A 20,116-nucleotide genomic window follows, 5' to 3' on the forward strand; every position below is an offset into this window, starting at 1 on the left:
TGATATTTTAAAAAAAATTAAAAATATATATCTTTTGATCATTTTTAAATATTTGGAAAATCAAGAAAATATATGAATCTTATCTTACGCCTTCAACAAAGAATTGATTTTGGACAATAAGATTGTCAAATGATTATGGAGAATATCAGTCGCGTGAACAATATCATGCAACCAGGTAGGTGGTTTAAGCTCTTAAGGAAGGAAGAGATGTAATTTTTCCCTTGCCCTATGAAGCTAGAAATGTTGTGAAATATAATCTCCTAGGCCAAAGTGGGCATTAACAGTGTAGTGAGAGATGGAAGGCATGTCATCCTCATTGAAGTTCCTTAATAAGGACCAACTATTAATTAGTAAATATGTTCCATGAATAAATGGTCAAATGTTAAAATAGCTTAGCTTTACTTTCTGCATATGCACAAAGCATTTCAAGAGTATTCCATGCTAGAATTTTATGCCCAAGTAGGCTCAAGATCTGTCCAAAGAGAGCCTACAGTGTGATCCTAATATTGCTCATAAAAATCACAAAGTGTCAAAACAGGTTCAAAAATCTCATTAAAATCACATTAATATCCCCATGATATAACATCCAAAGAAAAGGATAACTTTTGAAAAAAGAGAAATCACAACTCTCCCAGCATATGGCATTCATCTTGTAACAAAGGGAATTAAGCTGTCAAACATGAGCCATTAAATAATATCAGGAGCTTTTGCCCACGAGTATATATAACAGAGGATCAGGACCAATTTGGAAGCGACTTCTAGCTACTGTGAGTCACAAGACTGAAAGAATGCATTTTGAAATAGCTTGCCCATCCTTAACTTCTAAAACAGACCAGCTACGAAAATCTATAGTCCTGCTTTAGAAAGACATCATTTTCAGAGTGGAGTTTTCCATAAACATGATTTGTTAAAAAGGAAATGGAGTTAAAAACAGAAATTGACCTTTTAACTTATCAAAGGTCGGGATTAAGACCAGATCCCCATTCTAAATTCACCCTTCATCCAAATTATTACCATCAATTAAGTCACCAAAGATTGAATTCAGACTAGATCCCCATTCTAAATTCATCCTTCATCCAAATTATTACCACCAATTGAGTCACCAGAGATCAATTTCAGAGTTGAGTTCTCTGTAGGCATGATGAAAAAATAAATGGACTCAAAAATCGACCTTTTAACTCATCAAAAATCACAATTAAGACCATTTCCCCACCGTAAGTTCACCCTTCATAGAATTTATTACCACCAAAAATCTGAAGCTTGAACCCCTTTTTACAAAGTATATTAATAAGCAATTTCAAAGCAAGGAGCTTAACATAACTGTCAAATTCCTCTCCCAATCTGGCCTTGACCCTAAAAAAGTGGGTGTCTTAAAAAAAAATTATGCCACTTGCTTTATATTTATATTTGGGAGGAGATCCTTGGCTTGCTCCGTCAAAATCGTGAAAAGGCTGCCTCTCAGGCATTGCTTTGGGAAGAGTTATATAACTACCAAATATAAATCTGTGCTGGTATGCACACTAGAAAGGTGGGATGAATCTCCCTTCAAAAGCGTCAATGTTCCTTGCAAACCAAATTCCCAACTATCAAGAGTAAAGCTTTGAACTCTTTTAAATCTGGCTTCTACTGCCACTGTGTAAAACTTACTACTTTAGTTTCACCTTGCCCAGCACCTCCTACCCGTATCAGGCTATCCATTCCAGCCCACAATGGGGAAGAATATGGGCAAGATGATCTCCGATAGCTTCCTCATCTAGCTTGTATAAAGTACATCGACTTGGCCCATGTCCAATCCTCTTCTGTACCATGTAGTACTTACACAGAGTAGGGCCTTGTTCTATATGGCCAGCCACATGAAGATCCTTGCTTCATGCTTTTAGTGGGGACTTGATTTTCCAAAGTGGGTTCCACTGCCATTAGATTCCATCAGGCCGATCTGTTAACAAAAATTGCATTGCATTGAAACCGAGTTTGGGGATAGAGAATCACCAGACCAGCTCATCCTTGTCTCATTGAGTCGAACATGACTCACTTTTAGTCCACCTGTGTTAGACTCCCACTGCTCCCCTTCATTCCCTCCCAGCTCTGGAAAGTTTGCCCTGCTCCTCTTCATTCGCCTCCAGCTCTAGAGGTTTGCCTTTTTCCACTTTTGCTACCAAAAGGTAGTGTTTTATGGAGAGGCAGCCTGAGCTAGATAGAAGTAAAATTTCCCTCACAGGCTGTAGCTCAGATGAAGGCATAATTTTTCTTTTAAAATCCTCTTCATTTGTTAGCAATGCTCCAAGTTCAATGTATTGGATCCACATAGTGATCAAGAATTAGAAAGAACTATCCAGCTTTGTCCATAGAACCATAAATCATGTAAATTTGAATGTACAAAACATAAATGCAAACCATACACGGGCAATATTCCATGTTAGGATGTGGTTCAGTACAGGTAATGCAATTTGTCCCAAAATATATTACTAACTCACTACAGAGGATTCAGTCAGATAATTTAGATGAGAAAGCAAAATTAAATTGCATCAACACAGTTAAAAATCAGAATCTCATATTCTACGTATTTGCAGACAAATACACATCAATGAGGAACTGTTGACTGCTCTTATCTCACATTTCTTACTTTCACAATCCGTGGAACAACATAAAAGACGGATGGATGATCTGTAAAGCTTGAAATGTTGTTCCTGCACCAATAAACCCCTTCTAAGTAAGGTAAGGTTTCATGGACTAAAGAACAATGCCAATGAACGTTTCTATCTAACCACTGTATTGAATAAAGAAAAGAATCAACCAAACCTGAAGTGTAAACTGTAACAATGGTTACTGCAGAAAGCTACAGAACAAGTAAATGTCTACATGCATCTTAATATTGGACAAGTTTCCAAGGTATATCAATTTAACCTTCCAGCCGTCAACCATAGGAGTATGATTGTGTTAATGCCCTATTCTTATTTTTCCAGTCTCTGGGGAATGGGTGCATTCATCAGATAGCCGCCCCTCTTTAGATTTTCTGTTTGAGCTGCCACGTTATGTGCATCCGCTGATTCTGAATCTAGAGAAATCGTAATATGAGTTTCCACTGAAAGAAAGTTAGACAAAGGAAATGTTGACCCTTCCCGCACAAGGGGCATACCCTGTGGAGGAAAAGAGTTTTCAATGGAATAATGCATTGGACTCAAAACTAGCGACACTGAAGCTTGAGCATTCAAATTTGGTGACATGTCTGATTCGACCCAAGAGGGTGAATTCAAAGCTGGTGATCCTGGTTCATGACCCAACGGAGCCAAACTCGGTGAAGCATCTCTCAGATCTTGTGAATCTTGGCCAAGATATTTTTTAGAATAGAGTTTATCCTCACAGACCTCATAGAAATTTCTAGTGCGAGCCTCCTGAAAGAGAGAACAAACACCGCAGAAAAGCCACTGCATTAGATCTGTCACATTAGGCTTCCCACAACAGCAGCCATTTCCAGGTAAGCCAAACCTCTTCCGCATCTGAATCCTCCAAAACCCACCGTACAGAAGCCCAAACACGCAAAGAATGATCCCAGTGATACCAAGACCTTCCCGAATATTCTCATTATCAATATTGACAGCAGCCAAGGTGAAGATCCAATAAGGGGCCATGCACAACAAAATGAAGGTCACTATGTGCACATACATGTTCCCAAACCCCAGTCTATCCATATTCCACCCAAAAATGCAGAACCCACAAAATGTTGAAAAAAATGCAACAGAAGGATCACTCCAGCAGTCAAATAGACCTCCCTGCCATTCCGGTTTAGGTTCCATTATTTTACTACCTCTTCTAAGAAGAGAGTATTTCTTCTCAAGCCGCGCGTATGTAGATTTGTTTTTCACAAAGTTATCATCTATCCTAATAACATCTGCATCTGCATCTGCATCTGCATCAGTGATACTTATAACCGTAGTCTCCAAATCACCTTCGCCTTCGCAATATTTCCCAAGAGGACTCAGGATAAGATAAAGACCACCTGCAACAAGGGAGCCTATTGCAACAAAAACGCACAAACCCACTCCAATAGCCGGACGCTGCGATCTCTTATAGCCCCAATTCAGACCACAGAGCGCATACTTGCGCAAAACAATTTATTTGCAGAAGTAGCACAACTACATCATGTGTGCCCACTCATGAGGTTTGTAAGTCTCATTTTTACAGTAGACCTTTCTAAGATTGACAATGTCCTCTAGTTTCCATCTAATGAGAAGTAAAAGATGATAACAACGCTGTGGGTGTAGATAAAGGCACATCATGGTAAAAAGCGCATTTAGAATTTGATTATTGACCTCAAACCAGGCATCCCTCTCACTCTTTTTAGGCACGGCCCTGTTAAGAAAGCCAACCAGAACCAAAAAAGAATAGCTCCAGATACTGCCACAACAATACACCATATTAACAATGCCAAATTCTTCGGATTTCGCAACCATACTTTCACTGCCTCCTTCAAAAATACCCACCTGATTTCGCCAACAAAAGGGACTTTAACGCCATCCTTGAGGCCACGAAAAGGCTTCGCCGGCGCTGGAGTTCATTGCCATAAACTCCACTAAGAATTCAAACGGACTCTATCTGGAACTCCTCCGTAAAAAGCGCACAGATGTCAAGCGGAGAGCATTGTTCATTGGCCTAATAACGCTTTTTAAGGTTTTTTAATGTTTTAAAAAAAAAAATTATTAAATTAGACAGCTGATTTTTGTTCAATCGTCTAACAAAAGATCTAACGACTACGATTAGGACAGAAAGGCATTTGGGAGAGTCCATTTCAGAGGGAAACACCTTACGGCGTAAATATCATAGTTTAAAAATAAAATAAGTAACTTGCACCTCAAACTTACATTGAAAAGAAACAATAATACAAATGATCCAATTTCAATTGAGAACAATAGTTTATTATAAGGAAAACAAAAAGAACAAACCCTTCTAATTCTAAATGAAACAAAGAGAAAATTTCAATATAAAAAACTCAACACCCATATCTAGATACATTATCACCGCATCTCTTTGACTACAAATCAAGCACGGGAGAAATTTTTTAATATAAAAACCTAGGCACCCATATATAGATACATCAACACCCCATCTTTTTGAGTAAAAATCAAGCACTCCTCTTTGTACACTAAAAAGGAGGGATGAATCAATCTATCTTGGTTTATGAGGAGCAATGAAAGAAAATTTTTTTATAATCTTCTAGTTTAGATCGACTAAATAAAAAGGTCTAATAACTCAAATAATGTCCAAAAAACGTAGTATCATTTATCATCTAAACTATCCATTGAATATTAATATCTTAGTATGTTATAGTGTTAGTTCATGAAAATGTATATGCTATCTTCTTTAATGTGAAATAAGATCATTTACACTTAATTGCAGATTTGTAAAGGCAAGTGACTGTAAGACTAGAACTATGGGGAGTGAAGTGGATCTAAGCTAAGAAAAGGCCATTTTTATGCACCTTGTTATCCCCACATTTTGGTTTCTACAAGTCTAATAATTTCCATAAAAGTTATTTTTCATAAAAATTTTAAATGATAACAAATATACTCATAAAAATATATATTATTATTAGTTAACTACTAACATAATTATTCCCAAAAATATCACACATCCATATTGGACTTCAAACAATTTCTCCAAAAGAGAAGCTCACACAGGAACATGGAAATAACCAACCATTATTATCATTAATTAAAAAATCATTAATTATCCTAAGAAAAGATGTCCCTCCTCGTAACCCAGTACTACATTGCATTGGAAGCTGAATTTAACCCAAACATTGTTTCCTAACAATATATAGAATAGGTGGAGCTCCATAATATCCAATTTAAATATAAATTTCTATTAGGTTCATTGATGACGACTATCTACATTTGGAATCGGAAAATTGGATAGGTATTGTTATATTCCAGCCATTCTGAAATGCAAATGATATTTCCTACTTATGCAAATGATATTTCCTACTTGATTCTAGTTTGACCAATTTTCAACTTTTTAACATAAAATTCTAAATAAAAAGATATTTAATTCAAATGAAATTTCCTCGTTGATTCTACTTTTTAAATTGCAATACATTAAACTAAGTCATAAAATTCCAAGTAAACAAATATTTAATTCAAATGAAATTTCCTAGTTGATTCTATTTTTACAAATATGTCGAACATCAATTCAAATCTTTTGTCTTTTCCCAAATTTTACTTGAGTTGCCAAAGCGGTTAAGCAATGAGCATCCACCTTTACTTTAAAGGATATTTCCTTGTGGTAGTGGGTTCGATTGTTTGACAAGACGAAAAAAGGAGGTCGACTTGACTTGTGAAAGCGCTAACGCAACTGCATCTTAGTGACCCACGTATCAACTTGAATATCATATATTGAAGTCAACAGTCAAAGTAAATTCACCCTACGCTTCCTCGTTGGCTTGACTCTAAGAGGAATACTGCAGATTCAACATTCTTTCGTTGAAGATAAAGAAAGGACTAGCATAGCGCAGATTGAGAATAACTTGAATTAAAGAATGGCCCCTTCCGGAGTCTGTCATTGCAATATCATTCCATTCACTGCAACATCCAAATTATTTGTCTCATCACTTTTCTTGCTATCAACGTTACCATTAGCCGTTGTATATGACTCCGACGGTGTATACAAATGCGCCCTCAAATATTTGATCAATGGTAGCGGATGATTGCGCTGGCGGAGCAACATTGGTTGGACTCCAGTTGTAATCTGTCTCAACTGCAGCACGGGGTGGACGCAATGATAAAACTGTGTCAACTGCAACAGTGGATGGAGACAATGTACTCAACTACAACACTGGATTATCTCTTCACTTTTATTATTGTTTGGGGCGATTCTGAAATGCATCAATGAAAATCGCATTTGAGTTATTAGAAATGCTTGCGAGCGATTTTCATTGACAGTAACATACTCATCCACACGCAACCCATGTCACACACACCCTTCACCTCTTGGAAATGCACATTAATATCCATACCAAGCGATTCTCAGAATCGGCTCCTTCACCCAGTGATTCTTAGAATCACCCCAGCGTCAATGAAAATCGCCCATAAGCATTTTCGCCCCAGCAGCAATGAAAATCGCATTTGAGTTATTAGAAATGCTTGCCAGCATCAATGAAAATCGCATTTGAGTTATTAGAAATGCTTGCCAGCATCAATGAAAATCGCATTTGAGTTATTAGAAATTCTTGCAGGCGATTTTCATTGATGCTGGGTGATTCTAAGAATCGCCGGGTGCAGAATCAGCCCTGCCACCCGGCGATTCTCAGAATCGCCCCAGCATCAATGAAAATCGCATTTGAGTTATTAGAAATGTAGGCGATTTTCATTGACAGTAACATACTCATCCACACGCAACCCATGTCACGCACACCCTTCACCTTTTGGAAACGCACATTAATATCCATACACACACACCAGTAACAGGGCCATCTATCTTCTTTGATTCAGTGCAGAAGCAGATTTCATGTTTAGTGATCATTAAAAGAAGGCGCAAATATTTGCCCCATATTTGAAACATTCATATTTTCGGTACATTCAACATCCATTCTGTAGTTTGCGAAGCGAGAATATTAAGATACAGGATGGAGTCTGTGTTTGAGGCTGCAGTACGCACGGAAGAGACTCCTGAAGCTCTCATCGTCATCGTTGATGTCCCAGGTAAGTGATATCCAGGAAAATATAGTTATACATTTTAAAAATATAACTATTTCGTAATGTTTATATTTACCTGTATTTATAATACTTTTGGGGATAATTTTACTCCATGAATGATCTGTTCAGGTTTTAGACGAAAAGATCTGAGAGTGGAGGATGATGAGCAGGGCAATCTCATCATCAGCGGAGAACGTAGTGTAAATGAAATGGAGGAAATAACAAAGGAGGGAGGGAGATTAGATACAACGCAGAGCGGGCGGCGCACATTCAGAAAGGTTATCAGCATCCCCGAGAATGTGAATGTAGAAGACATCACCGCCAAGTTTAAGAATCAAGTGTTGCAGGTCTCCCTGACAGTAACATACTCGTCCGAGAATGTGAATGTAGAAGACATCACCACCAAGTTTAAGAATCAAGTGTTGCAGGTCTCCCTGATAGTAACATACTCGTTTAAGAATAAGTGTTGCAGGTCTCCTTGATAGTAACATACCTGGTGATTCTCAGAATCGGCCCCACCACCTAGCGATTCTCAGAATCGCCCCAGTATCAACGAAAATCACCCCAAACAATAATAAAAGTGGAGAGATAATCTAGTGTTGCAGTTGAGTACGTTGTATCCATCAACTGTTGCAGTTGACACAGTTTTATCATTGCGTCCACCCCGTGCTGCAGTTGAGACAAATTACAACTGGAGTCCAACCAGTGTTGCTATGCTAGCTCAATCATCCGCTACCATTGATCAAATCTTTGAGGGCGCATTTGTATACACTGTCGGAGTCATATACGGCGGCTAATGGTAACGTTGATAGCAAGAAAAGTGAGGAGACAAATAATTTGGATGTTGCAGTGAATGGAATGATATTGCAATGACAGACTCCGGAAGGGGGCATTCTTTAATTGAACTTATTCTCAATCTGCGCTGCGCTAGTCCTTTCTTTATCTTCAATGAGAGAATGTTGAATCTGCGGTAGTCCTCTTAGAGTCAAGCCAACGAGGAAGCGTAGGGTGAATTTACTTTGATTGTTGACTTCAATATATGATATTCAAGTTGATACGTGGGTCACTAAGATGCAGTTGCGTTAGCGCTTTCACAAGTCAAGTCGACCTCCTTTTTTCGTCTTGTCAAACAATCGAACCCACTACCACAAGGAAATATCCTTTAAAGTAAAGGTGGATGCTCATTGCTTAACCGCTTTGGCAACTCAAGTAAAATTTGGGAAAAGACAAAAGATTTGAATTGATGTTGGACATATTTGTAAAAATAGAATCAACTAGGAAATTTCATTTGAATTAAGTATTTGTTTACTTGGAATTTTATGACAGTGTAATGTATTGCAATTTAAAAAGTTGACATTGGGTCAAATTAGAATCAACGAGGAAATTTCGTTTGAATTAAATATCTTTTTATTTAGAATTTTATGTTAAAAGGTTGAAAATTGGTCAAACTAGAATCAAGTAGGAAATATCATTTTCATTTCAAAATGGCTGGAATATAACAATACCTATCCAATTTTCCGATTCCAAATGTAGATAGTCGTCATCAATGAACCTAATAGAAATTTATATTTAAATTAGATATTATGGAGCTCCACCTATTCTATATATGGTTAGGAAACAATGTTTGGGCTAAATTTAGCTTCCAATGCAATGTAGTACTTGGTTATGAGGAGGGACATCTTTTCTTAGGATAATTAATGATTTTTTAATTAATGATAATAATGGTTGGTATTTATATGGTTGGTTATTTCCATGTTCCTTTGTGAGCTTCTTTTTGAGGAATTGTTTGAAGTCCAATATGGATGTGTGATACCTTTGGGAATAATTTTGTTAGTAGTTAACTAATAATAATATATATTTTTATGAGTATATTTGTTATCATCTAAAAATTTTATGAAAAATATTTTTTATGGAAATTATTAGACTTGTAGAAACCAAAATGTGGGGATAACAAGGTGCATCAAAAATGCCTTTTCTTAGCCTAGATCCACTTCACTCCCCATAGTTCCAGTCTTACAGTCACTTGCCTTTACAAATCTGCAATTAAGTGTAAATGATCTTATTTCACATTAAAGAAGATAGCATATACATTCTCATGAACTAACACTATAACATACTAAGATATTAATGTTCAATGGATAGTTTGGATGATAAATGATACTATGTTTTTTGGACATTATTTGAGTTATTAGACCTTTTTATTTAGTCGATCTAAACTAGAAGATTATAAAAAAATTTCCTTTCATTGCTCCTCATAAACCAAGATAGATTGATTCATCCCTCCTTTTTAGTGTACAAAGAGGAGTGCTTGATTTTTACTCAAAAAGATGGGGTGTTGATGTATCTATATATGGGTGCTCAGGTTTTTATATTAAAAATTTTCTCCAGTGCTTGATTTGTAGTCAAAGAGATGTGGTGATAATGTATCTAGATATGGGTGTTGAGTTTATTGAAATTTTCTCTTTGTTTCAATTAGAATTAGAAGGGTTTGTTCTTTTTGTTTTCCTTATAATAAACTATTGTTCTCAATTGAAATTGGATCATTTGTATTAATGTTTCTTTTCAATGTAAGTTTGAGGTGCAAGTTACTTATTTTATTTTTAGACTATCATATTTAACACATAGTGACCTATGCTTAATAAACTAAAACTAGGAAGGTTTAATAACTTGCTTAGTTTTCTTTATGGTTTTGGTGTAGCTTGTTTGTAGAGAGATTAGAGATTTGTCCCCTAGGCAATAACATTCTCTTGCATCTTTGAAATCTTATTTATTGGTACTATGTGCTTGCATTACCATCTTTTCTTAAATGGTATTTGAAATATTTATTCAAGAAAATTTCTAAACATTTCAGCCTTTCATGATAAAATGTTCATTTTTACGTTCTCTTGTATGTTTGTTTTGATTAGGTCTATTGAATCAAATTGGTTTTCAATAGGTTTGCTTTGAGTATGTGAGACATACATGTGGACTTAGATGGGGCACTAATTGATGAAAGAGAAGAATATGGAACATCTTCATCTGCATCCAGTCATTCATCTAAAGATGTGAATTCTGATGGTGTGCAAGAAAATATGAGTGATTTTGAATAGTTGTCTAAGACAGTTTATATAAGTGATGTTTGCATCGTATCTTTAAATAAAATTTTTGATTTCCATATGGTGTTAAATCATAAGTTATGAGTCATTTTTATGTTGTTTGATTATATGTCCTAATTATGATAATTTTTATTGTTTAGAATATCTACAATGCAACATTAAATTAGAGATATAATGTATGTTTCATTCAATATACAAATAATGACATTTTGATTCATTTAGTCATGTAATTTGTTCATAATGTCATGGTTTTTTAGTTTTATCGTTGAAAAAAATCCAATTTCTTTTGTATCTAGCATGTTATGGTTGAAAACATGTTGAATTTATACTTAGGAAAGAAAAATGTTTTCTACCAAAAAAATTAGTGTGTTTTTTTTCCTCATAAACAACTGTCTTTTTGCACATAAAAATTCGATTTTACTAGCATTTTTAAAAATGTTTAAAATTGACCCTAAAAGGAAATCATTGTTCTAGTATCAACGCTTTTTCGTTTTCAAGGTTTTTTTTTGCACAAAAATTTCATTTTCACTGCCATTTTTAAACCATGTTCAAAATTGACCCAAAAAAAAAACCATCGTTCTAGTATACACACTTTTTGTTTTTAACACTGTTTTTGGTGTTTTTTCGGTGTTTTTTGGCGAGAGTTCCTGTTTTGAGTTTATAGTTCCCATTTCAAAGTTTACATTGTTTTCCCCTGATGCATGGATTATAGATTTCGGTGCATCACATCATATGGCTGCTACAAAGGAAGTATATTCCTCTTTGGATGCATGCAAAGGACCTCCCATCCTCATGGGAGATGACTCACCTATTGAGGTCACCGGAAAAGGTAGAGTGGAACTTTTACACAGAAGCTTTGAAGATGTGCTTCATGTTCCAAAACTTTCGGTAAACCTGCTTTCAATTTATCAGATCACTCATTCTGGCACCAGAAAGAGAGTGGAATTCACTCCAGATGCAGTGAACATATATGACCTACATAGCAACTCCAAAATTGCAACTAGTGAGGTAAACAATGGAGCTAGACTGTATACATTTTCTGAATTTATTGAATCTGAATCCTCCTTATTGCTTACACATGCTGATGATAGTAGTAGGCTTTGGCACGAGAGGTTTGGTCACTTAAATTACAGGTATATGTAGTAGCTAAGCAAGCATGAGATGGTGGAAGGCTTGCCAAATATCAGTTTCTCCAAAGGAGTTTGTGAAGGGTGTGTCCTTGGCAAACATCCTAGAGAAAAGTTTGACACTAGCAAGACTCACAGAGCATCCTCTCCTCTAGATTTGATCCATAGTGATCTCATGGGGCCTTTTCCTCATCCTTCCATCAACAAAGCAAGGTATGTGCTTACATTTATTGATGATTTCTCACGGTATACTTGGGTGTATCTTCTCAGGAACAAATCTGAAGTTTTTGCGCACTTTGAAGATTTCAAAGCACTAGTTGAGACACAGTCAAAGAGAAAGATCAAAGCCCTCCATACAGACAATGGGGGGGAATATGTTAACACAACACTTCAGAACCTTTGCCTTCAGTCCGGCATACGGTTGCAATACAGAGTTCCATACACTCTGCAGCAGAACGGAGTTGCTGAGAGAAAGAACCGATCTCTCAAAGAGATGGCTTCCTGCATGTTGCATGCTAAGTCACTGCCTCATAAGTTATGGGCTGAAGCACTTAATTGTGCTAACTACATCCAGAATAGATCTCCTCATAGGTCTGTCAAGGATCAGACCCCCTTTGAGGCTTGGAGCAGCACTAAACCAGAGGTCACCCACTTCCATGTTTTCGGCTCCCGAGCATGGGCCAGGATCCTCTCTGAAAAGAGGAAAGCTCTTGATCCACAATTATTGAGTGCATCTTTGTTGGATAACCTAATGGTGTGAAGGGATACTGACTCCTAATTTCCTCTACGGACAAGCTCATCATTGAACGAAGTGTCAAATTTGAGGAAAGTCTCTCGCATGCACCTAAATTGCCGCATGCAGACACCTTTTATCTACCTCATGTCCGAGATGATGACTCAGTACACTTAGATGTAGAGACAGAGTCTTCAGATACAAATCGAATGCATGCATATGATGATCCACATCAAAGCCCAGATCGGGCTTCCAGCAGTGAATCAAATTCCCCTGTAATAAATCAGAGAACAAGGATCTTACGTGAGATATATGCACAAGACCCACCAACTGCTATAAATGGTCTTGTGGGGGATAATTCTGATCTACAGAGGACTAGCTTAGAGTTTATTGAGCCTCCTCTTGCCCTGACTGCCACTGAACCATCGCCATCCTGGCATTGTCATTTGGTTCAGTCTTCTGATCCACAGTCTTATGATGAGACTGCTGGGCATCCATCTTGGGAGTTCGCCATGGAGGAGGAGCATAAATCCCTTCTCGAGAACCAAACCTGGGATCTGGTCCCCCTTCCTTCAGGGAGGAAACTTGTCCGATGTAAATGGGTCTACAGGACCAAGAGTGTTGTAGATGGGAAAATCACCAGATAGAAAGCTAAGCTAGTAGCCAAAGGCTTCCAGCAAGTGCATGACATTGATTATGATGAGACCTTTGCTCCAGTAGCAAAGATGGATTCCATACGCCTTGCACTTGCGATTGCGGCTGCCCAGGGGTGGGAAGTACATCAGATGGATGTGAAGAATTCCTTTCTTCACGGAGACCTATCTGAGGAGATCTACATGGATTAACCACATGGTTTCATTCAGGATTCATCTTTGGTCTGCAGACTGAAGAAATCTCTCTACGGCCTTAAGCAAGCCCTGAGAGCTTGGTATGCAAAGATGGATTATTTTCTCTTATCACAAAACTTTGAAAGATGTAAGTCTGATCCGAATGTTTACATGCTCAGGACACATGATTCTCTTCTTATCTTAGTGTTGTATGTGGATGATCTCCTGATCATTGGTAGCTCGGATTCAGCCATTGCTACAGTCAAGAGGACCTTGCATGATAGGTTCTTGATGACGGACATGGGTCCATTACACTTCTTTCTTAGTCTTGAGATCAGCCAGGATGCCACAGGCATCAAACTCTCTCAGGCTAAGTATGCACAGGATCTCCTCGAGAGATTTCACATGACTGATTGCAAGCCAACACCGACTCCTTTTCTATCTGGGGTTTGCCTTGAGGATGGAGGTGACACTCCATTAGTTGACAGCACTCTCTATCGATAGCTAGTGGGGAGATTATTGTACCTCACCCACTTCAGACCAGATCTCTCATATGTAGTAGGGGCAGTTTCCAGATACATGCAGGAGCCGCATGAGCTACTGTGGAATGCTGCCAAGCGCATCCTCTGATATGTGCAGGGCACCGTCACCTTCGGGATTCACTATGCAGCAGGCAATGCATTGAATCTCCTTGGCTTCACTGATTCTGATTGGGCGAGCGACAGTATTGATCGCAAGTCCACCTTCGGATATTCACTTAGTCTAGGGTTTGGCCCTATCTGTTGGTTGAGCAAGAAGCAGGCTGCTATTGCTCTCTCTTCGGCCACGACCGAGTACATAGGAGTAGTCAACATCACCACTCAGGCTCTGTGGCTACAACACTTCCTCACTGAGTTGGGCGTCCAGTTCCACCAGCCCATTGTCGTCTAGTGTGACAACTAGAGCACTCTCAAATTTTGTAGGGATCCAGTACAGCGGCAGCGGACGAAGCACATAGAGATCCATATGCACTACATCAGAGACTTAGTACATGATCGGGTCATTGATTTGCAGTTCTGTCCTTCAGCAGAACAGACTGCAGACATCTTCACCAAGACATTCACTGAGCAGAAGTTTTGCTCTCTGCACGATCGTCTTGGAGTGAAGGACACAGTTGCTTAGCAACTGTCTTTTCTTCCTCTTTTCTTTTGATTACATTGTATTTTGACAGGGGGTTTTTCCCACGAGGTTTTCCCTCTTTCCTCAATTTTAGTACAAGTTGCACTGTATTTTGGGTGACCTTTGGCCTTCATTGCCAGGGCCCATTTTCTATTTTTCCCCATAGTGGTGTTCAGGGGGTGTTGGAGTTACTACACACCTACATGCGGCCACTTAGTTAGAGCATGGGACTACATGCAAGATTCCTTCTGCATGAGTTACTCCCTGATTTGCTCCTTCTTTAACTCCGCAAATGGCTATTTCTTCTGCATGATTTACTCCCTGATTTGCTCCTTCTTTAACTCCGCAATTGGTTAGTTCTTCTGCATGATTTACTCCCTGATTTGCTCCTCATTTCACTCCGCAACTGGCTAGTTCTCTCCAAAACTTAATGTAGGTGTCGAGTCATCTCATTGATCACCACTATGGTGCATTACCTTGGGATCTTCACCCAGTAATGCTATATCATGAGAATTGTAACCTATTTTCTAATGAATCATTCTTTTTTTCTTTCGATTTTCTTCTAGTGTTTTTGCTCTGAAAAGCTGTGTGTTCAACCTTTACTAGCTAGATTCATTTGTGCAGGTTGTCTAACACATTTACATATTTTGCATTCATTGAAGAAATATTCGTTAAGCCAGCATTGCTGCAGCAGAAGGCAATTGAAATGTTTGGCATATTTTATTCCGCCATTGCGCATAGATGGTAGGTAACTGAATAAATCACCAGGGTGGGAGATTGCGCGTAAATGGTAGGTAAATCCGTTATTTTTGTTGTTTTATGGACTAAAGGTTTCTATATTAATTTCTATTTAAGCTGGTGTCATGATTTGTTATTTTCAGTTCCCTACCATCTACGCCCAGAAGAAATCCCCATCCATGCCCAGAAGAAATCCCCACCTTGGCACATGGATATCCGACCGACTTTTTTGGAATCTCAATTAATAATAAAAAATTAGTGTATATCCGTCCACATATATAAGCACCAAACCATGACAGTACATCATATTGCTTTTTGAAAATTAATGTTATGGTCAGCCGAAGAAAGAATTCGTTGAGATTTTTAAATGGTCACTTATCTGTTGTCATTTTTTATTTCTTTTGGTGTGTGTTTGAATTAACGAAGTAAAATAGAGCAACTGCACTCTATGATTCATGGATCATTGAATTGTATTTTAATATTTCAACTAAAAAATGTTGTAAGTCATCGCGATTTATTTAATTAATAGGGTTGGCGAATGATTGGTTAAAAAGTTCTAAACTAGCAATTGTCCCAAAAGGTACAAAGAGAGGCCAATAGGATTATTAAATTAGAATTGTTGAATTTCTCTAGAAGAGATGCTAGCTCAAGCCTAACGAATGAGCAATTTGCGCTGGCTATAGGCCTTCTAATTGTTTTTTATTATGGTAAAATTATATTAATAATTCATTGGTTTTACTTTCAAAAGCTTGAAGGAATTTGAAGAGCGGGTATAGAATTGCTTTATGGGATTTGATCCCAAAATCACTGATTTGTAGATATATACTCAATGAAATCTTAATTGGTTGAAACCCTGCACAAATGTTTGATATAAGCAAATAAGCCGAAAAGGTTGAAAGGCTTAATTGGTTTGTGAAAAACCTTGTTTTCTTGGACTGGATCATGTTGAATTAATTTTCTTTAGATGTTTTGTTTATATCTATATTACATGGAACACATTGAATGTCTTATTTCATTTTGAAGCTTTCTAGTGACCAAGGCAATAACCACCATGAATATCCCCTACCATTTGAAAATGTTTTTCTACCCAACCAAATTGAATACTTAGGGAGGGAGAAGCAAGCCAATTACACAAACAAATTGCCTTTGGAAAGAATTATGCACATACATAGAGCAAAATCCAAATACTCTACCAAGAAGAAAGAAAGTTGTCCACACAAATTTGTTAAATGGATCCACTTTGTACGCTCGTTCAAAGTGAAAATAATGAAGAGTGGTTTATATGTAAAGACAAAGAAACTGAAATGTATTTCAATAATGAAGAAATAAATCTCACGTTTCTTGTCTCATGTAATGAAAAATGGCTTTATGTAAAGAAATAAACATTAAAAATTAAGAAATCTTGATGAAAAATTAATAAAAATATAAATACTCATTTGTTTAAGTGGAATGCATTTGTAGACATGATTTGTATTGTTAAGACACTCCTAAGTGTTAAGTTGTTGGTTTAATTTTCTGCTTTACCATGAGAAATTGAATATTAACACAGTTGAAAAATTTATTATAACATCATGAGCACAATGCCGCAAATTAAAGCAAAGAGTAAATGAATTGATATTTTTTTCACCATTTAAATTATTGCTATACCAATTTAGGTTTTTTCCCATGATGTTATTTTGTTATTTTTTAAAGTACAATCTTCAATTTACTTGATTGTTGATAAATAATCCAAGAAAGGGCGGTGAAAGAAAATTATTTTTCACTCTACTTATATTGTTGTTAAATTACTATTATTGATTTTATTTATTTATTTTTCCGAAGAAATATTCAAGTAGATCCATACTATCAGCTTATTAGCAGGCCTAACTACAAGGGTGTCGAGGAGAATTGACCCTGTGGCCTCTCATTAGCAAGGTGCTTTAGTGATGGGAACTCAACTAATTGAGTTAACCCTTGGGGCTTACTATTATTGATTTTAATTAGTAATTTGTTAAAAGTGATGGGAACTCAACTAATTGAGTTAACCCTTGGGGCTTTACTATTATTGATTTTAATTAGTAATTTGTTAAAATATATATATATATATATATATATATATATATATATATATATATATATATATATATATATATTATAGTTAAATTAAATCAATATTTATAGTTATGTATTTTTGAAGCAATTTATTTCTATTTATAATCAATAATAGATAATAGATAATAAATTATATATATATATATATATATATATATATATATATATATATATATATATATATATATAGATATCGATATTATATATATATATATATATCACGGATACCCATGGTCAGTGGGTCCGCTACGTCCAGGATCGAACAACGCTAGGGTGGACCCCACCCGAAGGGGGTCCCACCCCTCAGCCTATTTACTGACCTGACCCCAAGAGCTTTCGGGTTTCGACCCTGTGACCTCCCATTGGCGAGGCCCCGGCTTGACCGATTGAGCTAACCCTTGGGGCTATAATAAATAAATATTTGTTATTATGTTTTTTTTGAAAATTTATTTCCAACAAATTGTAGATAATATAAGGAGCAAAGAGATTTGATGTTTGGAGTTCTATGCTTTTTAGACACCATATTTCTTTAAATACAACTTAATTTTTTGCATGTTTATTATCAACAATGTAGGTAAATGTTTAGGTTGTATATTTTTTAATTTAGATTTAAGACAAATAAATTAAATTTCAAGTCATCTCAGTTGTTTGAGGTATGAAAAGATTATATTTACTTAGGGTGGAGAGAAAACATATATAAAATTAATCAATCACCATGTATGTATTGTATTATTGTATAAAATTATTGTCCGAAGATTTGATGTGAAAAGAATCAAATTTAATGACCATACATCCTACACTATTACCACAATATGTGATTGAACTCACAACTTTTGTCGAGAAAAAATTGGTCTAAAATTCTACCCCCACCATACCGAACAACAATTTTGCCTAGGGATTTGGTCTAAAATTCTACCCCACCATATCGAACAACAATTTTGCCTAGGATACCTTCCCTATGCTATCAAATAGCATAGGAGATATCAAGGAGAGGTAGGCACAATATATCAATAAATATTAAGCTCTCCTCATTGAAGGTTTACAATTTTACAGTTTAGCATGATAGCAAATATAACATGGCGGGACATTGGAATTTGTGCATTATGATATAAAGCATTCCAAATTTACGATCATGGACTTTTTCCTATGCGTTAAATAAAAATGTTAAGCTAATAATCAAACAATGAAGTGCTATATAGAGGGACATCACAAAGAATTAGGATATTACACTTTTCTCATTGAACAACTTATGACCCAATAATGCTTTTCTCATTGAACAACTTGATTACCCAATAATGCATGGTGTGGATGGATTTTTTGGTTTTATGAATTACTTAAATATAGATGAGAAGGAATTTTTTAGTTTTGTGAATTACTAAAATATAGATGAGAGGGATTTCTAAGTTTAATGACATAAATCTAGTCCCATTTTGTAATAAGGATTGAGCACTTTACTCATAAATTAAAATGAGTTGCAATATACCATAATACAACTGACGATGATTATCTAATGATTTGCAATACACCATATTACAATTGGTAATGATCATTTGGACATTTATGGGATCATTTACTTGGTGTAATATCATCGTAAGTATCATCACTTACGAGAATTGGTGAACACTAGTTGTATAGATATCCTACATGTGTAAGATTGTTAATTATCATGGTTGTTTTGTTCGTTGTATAGATGTCCTACATGTGTAAGATTGTTAGTTATCATGGTTGTTTTGTTCATGTTAATGTGGTTTTTTATTTAAAAACATATGCCTCTTACAATTTGACATAATATAATTTTTTGTTTGAAAATATATAATGAAATTTGCATTATATATGAAAGGTTATCAACCTGAAATTAAATTATTTTTAAACAAGTTTTTTCTGGTTCTCCCTTCATGTGGATCATATTGCAATGTTCTCCTACAATGCTTTGATCCCATTTTGGTCATAAGTTCATTGATAGTCACATAGTTATATGTTGGTGTTTAATAATATATATGTTGTGTTAAAAGTAACACACTTGTCTTGTCTTAATTTATAATGGTTATGAGTCTCATATACGACAGTAACAATGAAGTGTATTCTTGCTGATCTGGAATATAGAAATCCCAATAGTGAGAAACACAGAGGTGGATCTTAGCCAGAACACCGTAGGCATCCTGTAAGAGTCCTGATGTCCCTCTTATACAAACACTATACAACAAGCAAAATTGATGTAGGGTATTATCATAGCAAGAAAGAAAAATTGATGGATGGTTTCGTGTGGACTCCGTTTAGGAATCCCACTGGACACATCATGTAATACTAACGCGCATCCTTTGAGGTCACCTCACATGAGGGTGAGGTATGGCCGTAGGCTCAACCAAAGACCTGACTCCCGTAAAACCCCTAAAGCTTGTCTTCTCCACGTTTACTAATGACTAACTGAATAATAAATAGGGAGATGGGATGGTCGCGCCCCGGAAATGATTATACCAATAGTTGGGCCCTCTCTGCATTGTTGTTATAAATGCTTAACCCTTGTTAGAGGGGGGATGGGTTTTAAACCCAGGGTTGTTAAAACCTATGGTAAGGCAACGGACCTTCCATCTAGGGTATGGCGAGGGGAGGGGGCCAACCACCTGACCTGAGCTCGCCTCTAGTTTTACCCGATATGGTT

At 36.5% G+C, this 20,116-nt stretch overlaps 1 pseudogene; it reads right to left on the reverse strand.

Annotated features, from left to right (window-relative positions):
- Positions 1–2,951: 2,951 nt before the first annotated feature.
- On the reverse strand, positions 2,952–7,441 carry LOC149165171 (uncharacterized; annotated as a pseudogene).
- Positions 7,442–20,116: the final 12,675 nt, after the last annotated feature.

This window comes from Pinus tabuliformis, chromosome 5_1 (assembly GCF_031772625.1).
Source record: "Pinus tabuliformis cultivar Carrire ecotype Pingquan chromosome 5_1, CPIR1, whole genome shotgun sequence".
Classification (NCBI taxonomy): Eukaryota; Viridiplantae; Streptophyta; class Pinopsida; order Pinales; family Pinaceae; genus Pinus; species Pinus tabuliformis.